The sequence below is a fragment of the Microtus ochrogaster genome, chromosome 5, assembly GCF_000317375.1.
Source record: "Microtus ochrogaster isolate Prairie Vole_2 chromosome 5, MicOch1.0, whole genome shotgun sequence".
Lineage (NCBI taxonomy): Eukaryota > Metazoa > Chordata > Mammalia > Rodentia > Cricetidae > Microtus > Microtus ochrogaster.
This window is the reverse complement of record NC_022012.1, coordinates 63,298,168-63,303,812: the sequence shown is the minus strand read 5'-3', so window position 1 is coordinate 63,303,812 and position 5,645 is coordinate 63,298,168.

Genomic DNA, 5,645 nt, shown 5'->3' with positions numbered 1-5,645 from the left:
TTGAAGAACCATTAACTCATTTTTTAAAATGTATGTTTGCTATATTATATTATGTTATATTTTAGAAATCATTGCCAATATGGTGATGAATAATTACAGATACATTCTTCTAAAACTTTTGAAGTTTTATTTCTTTGGATATTTGATCTATTAGGGGTCTATTTTTGCATATGGTGTGGGGAAGGATCAAAACTCACCTGTTTACTTGTCAAGTTATTCCAGTATTATTTTATAAAAAAAACTTTGCATATTCCACTTAAGAATGTGGGCACCCCTGGTCACAAACCAACTGGCCATAGACACATGGGTTATTTACGTCAGCTCTATTCTATCCCATGTCTAGTTTTATGTCATTTATTGCAACTTTTAAAGTATTTGTTTGCCACACGTTTTTATAGTCACTAAGTATGAGTCTGTCAGCTCTGTTTTTTTCCTAAGGTTGTTTTGGCAACAAATGAGTCCTGAAAATCCATATTAAATTTATACTGTACTAGTCTAAGTCAAACAAAAAAAATATTTGGAATTTTAATAGGGCCCAATTATTTTTTAACATAATTGCCATCTTAAGTGTTGCTATCTATGAACATGGGATCTTTCAAGTTATTTAGGACTTTCAATTTGTTACCTTAAATAATATTTTATATTATTCACTTTGAAACACATTCTAAATTTGATTTATTTTTGTAACTCTTCTTTCAGGTGCTATTGGAATTAGGATGATCTTATTTTTGTTTTCCTATTGTTCCCTACTAATGTATAGAAATATAAGTGTGTTCTTGTACTACTCTTATGACCTACATTGTTATAGGATTCACTAATTATAATATCTGTACATTTTATTCTGTGTGTGTGATTACAGCATCTCCAAGAAATAATTTTACTTTTTCCTTCTAAAACCTAGGTGTGTTTGTTCTTTTTCATGCCTAATGGCTAGAACAACCTGTGTGATGCTGCTACTAAGTTGTGAACCTCTTTTTCTAGTTCTGATCTTACTGGGGTCTGTTTTCCATCTTACACAGCATGATGTGATGTTTGCTGAGGTTGTTTTTACCATGTCCTTTGTCAGGATGTAGTTTCTGCCTGTAATGTTTTGCTGGATGGTTTTGGTTGTTGCTGTTGCTTATTCATGAAAAGATACTGGCTTTGTCAGACTGTCTTATGTCCATTGGGATGATCATATGTTCTTTACATTTTCACTATGGCATGTTACATGGGTTCATTTTTTGAGTTTAAGCAATGTTGCTTTCCTTGGATGAATCCCATGGCTTTCTGCCATAGACTCCTTTTAATAGCCTGCTGTATTCAATTAGTTTGTATTTTCTGAAGTTTCTGTCTATGTCTTCATAAGACATTCTCCTACATCATTCTCTGGCCATATGTTTAACTGGCTTTGGAAGCAGCAGAGCACAAGCCTCATGGAGAGGTTTTATGATTTTTATTTCCATTTTACTCTTCACTGGATGTTTGCACATAGAGCAGTCAATTGATAATTTAGAAACTTTATCTGTTCATTTCTCGGTTAATCACTCCATATGGCTTTAAACTTTAAGTCACAATAATTATCTAATATTATGAGTAATATTAACATAAGAAGAATAACAAACAGCAGTTTGAGAAAGAGCTGTACATTAACTAGGATTATTATAATTAATTGGTTTTATTCATTGTCACAGCATATTTGAAATCAGTCACAACCTTCCCAATTGAGAGACAAGAATCTATTGTTAGCAACAATATGTGTGATAGACGATTTCTATTTTCAAGAATATGTATGGAAGGAGACATAAAATAAGGCCCAAGCTCTTGAGATGTTTTATCTTATTTTATCTTTATAACATTATAATCAAAGTCTTGACTATTTCCATAATTTTCCAGAGAATATAGTAACTGAAATTTGGATAAGTGATGCAAGGCTATACAGCTAAAAGGTTACAAGTAACAGTTCACTCTATGACATAGTATTGAATAACAGAAATGAGTCATTTTCACTCATATCATTTGCTTATTCAAAAATAATACACATTTCTCAAATAACCAATTGGTTAAATTAAAATAAGAATAAGAATAAATACATCTATCATCTTCTAATAACATAAAATTAATCTTTCTGTTGTTTTAAACTTTCTTAAGAGCCCTTTATTTATTACTTGAATGGACTGTCAGTAGCATGGCGCTTGCTGAAAATACCTAGCCACCTCCCCCGCACACCTCAACAGTGAATAGTACTTAGGCCTTGGCAATTCAGACAAGTGTTTTCTGAAATAAAACACCATACACTTATATAAAACATTTAACACTAATGCTGAATGTTTTTCCTGAAAGACAAAACCAAGAACAATTGTCTGGAGTTTTAGTTTATTAATAACGATGTAAACCAAACTACATTTAAATATCCTTGACTATTTTCTGTGCTAAGACAGAATACTATTTAAATACAAGTTCAATTCTTATAAACAACCGTATAATAGTTGGTTTTAGTATTTGGTATTGAATGCAAAAGAAAAAAAATACCAATTTTAAAATGCAATGAACACAATTTCCAAAAATTAAAATGAAATATCTCATTATAAATTGGTAATCTCATTATAAATAATTATAAATTGGATTCATCTTATTGGTTTGAATATATTGTTCTGATTGCAATTTTTGCATTTCTGTTTAAAAAAACCATTAGCACTTTGATAGGAATTATGTATCTGTAATTAATACCAGGTTCTGTAAATTATTTTAGTAGTATGAACATGCTAATAGTATTAATTTCTTCACATGTGTCTTTCATTTCTGTCATTGGTGTTTTATAGTGTTCGCTGTATATAAATCCTTCATTCCTAGAAGCAAATTTTTAATTTTATGTCATTATAAATGGAATTTTCCTAATGTTAGTCTAATAGTTTTATAATTATCACATGGAAATGCAACAGATTCTTATACTTTACTGAATATGCTACTTTATTCTAATTTATAATTTTTATTTTGCTTAATCACGAAAAGGTATAGGGATTTGTCTCTGCATTATTCATTATACACTTCAAAGCAAAGCTTCTCTAGCATGGGCCAAGAGAAGCATTAGTCTATAGCTACAATCATAAACATTTAGAAGGCAGGTTGATACCATGTCGCCTTAGCAGAAGAAAGTTTCCTCTTAGGGCCCATGACCTCCATAGCTATGAACCTTTGATCAGGTTTACATACAAGATGTGCCTCCGGTCCTGCAATATAGACCCAAATACAATCAGGAAACAATTGTTTCCCCCTTTACTGGCCCTTCTTTTTTAATCTTTGATAAAAATGTTCTTAAAATTAATGAATTTAAATGTTAGTGAAGTACAACATTAAAATAATACAAACTTGCCAAATCCTCTAAACAATTTTCAACTGGAAGTTCTGAAAGCCAGAGTCATTTATTAAGATGGTATACAACATTTCTTGAAGACAGTAAAATAAGTTTTGCAAAGATATGGCTAGATATAAAGAGGAAACAAGGATAGGAAAACCATCTTCTAGAGTATATTTAAATGTATTTTTAAACCGCTAATGGAATTAGTATTCATATTAGAACATCCATAAATGATATAAATGCTGTTTGATGTGCTTCATTCAATATGCCTGCCTTAAAAGGTTCACATTTAAATTTTAATTCCTTGTCCATCTTCAGAGAATCTGTTTGGCTTTATTAAGGTAGTCTGCCTTATCCTCAGTTGGTCTTTCCTGGTCAATCAAAAGAAGAGAACAGAAAGCACAGCTGACAGTAATTGTAATGACAATTTGTCCATCTCACTTCTTACCCATAGTTTTGTGTGGCTGCACTCATTTGTATGATGTTGAAACTGCATTGTCACAGCTGCATGATGTCAGAGCAAACTCCTGCTGAGCATTATTCAAGCCTGTTGAATGTCCACATTGGTCCAGTGTTGGGGGGAGGCGGCTAGTTTGTCCTTGGTTGCTCAGCCCCAAAATAATCACACAGAAACTGCTGTGGGAACACATTCTGCTTCTTCAGCCAATAGCCTTTAAGATACCAGCCCATTTGGGTGTGGTCTCTTATAGTTTAAAAAGCAGCAGAACCATGTGCCTTCTCTCTTGCTTCCAGCTCCTGTTCTGGCTGCTAGACTCTGTTCCTGTTTGCGCTTAGAGGACTGTTGTTTACGATGGTGATCTGTAAGTTTTCCCCTTAAATAAATAACCCCTTTACTGTCAATAATTCTGAACTGGTGTGGAATTGTTTTATGGCATCAAGAAACTATATTATTTAAAACACTGCTTGGTTTATTAGCTATAGCTTCTTATTGGCTAACACTTATATCTTAACCCATTTCTAGTAATCTGTGTATCACCGTGTGGCTGTGGCTTATCGGGTAAAGTTCCGAGCATCTGTCTCCAGTGGAGCTACATGGCTTCTTCCTGACTCTGCCTCCTTTCTTTCAGCATTAAGTTTAGTTTTCCCCACCTAGCTAAATTCTGCCATGCTATTGGTCCAAAGAAGTCCTTTATTAACCAATGATATTCACAGCATACAGAAGGGAATCCCACATCAGTCCAGGTATTAAATACACAGAAGATACCTATTGAAATACAGGAATGATTATGATCATTTTTTCAACTGGCATGATTTTTCCCAGGAATAAAAACATTGAGGAAAAGGAACAAAACAGAAAGGAATTGCAGACATAAGAAGTGATGGGAAATAACCAATTTAATAATTGAACTGGTCTCAGGGCATGGGAATTTTCTCTTTGAGGTTCTCTGGTTATAATTGCACTAGAGTAATCAACCAGATGAATTATCTTTCCTAGCTTCAGGACAAGAACTAGTTTCACAACAAAGCATAAAATAAGAACAAAAAATTATGTAGCAGAAATAGCCATTTTGTTTTCTTAGCATTTAATTTCTCTGTAAAATTGAATTGAGATGAAGTTGGTTTTCCCTAGTCTTGGTCCTAAAAGTCTGGTAACTGACACAAGTGTTGAAGTGTTTAATGACATGGAATGGACTCTGGTCCCCATTAAAATATTAGTATACATGTGTGGCACACTGTGCTACTTGTCCATGTCCAAACACTTTCAAGTTCATAATCTTAACTTAGTATATATTTGAAGCATCTCAGAGAGACAGAATTTCCCCTTAAGAACAAAAAAAAAAGAAAGAAAATATCAACATAAATTTCACATTAGCAAGAGTTTGCTTTCTATTCTTTCCCAGAGGTGGACTTTCCCATTACAATGGCTATCCTAGTCACTGGTCTCTGCGAAACTGTCGTAAGTAAAGGAGAGGAGAAGAGGAGAGGTTTTCAGGTCACTGCCTTACAGGCAGTGAGTCTAAGGGCAGAGCACCCAACCTGTGATTTCCAATCTGCAATTGCTGTTGCAGAGTTCATGAGTGCTTCTGAAGACCCTATAGGGATGAAAAGTATCGTTGTGCTCATCATCATCTCTAGTGACACCTTTCATTTCATAGTTTCAGTGCTGAGCCCTCTTCTGACTCACCAGAATGAATGGCCTATGTTTTTTTCAGTCAGAATTTATTTTAAGAAGATTGTTGTATTTTTCAAAATTGAATGAATATATACTCTTATTTAGATACACAATTCTCCTATATAGATAAATATTTCTGTAAACTTATGTATATATATATATATATATATATAT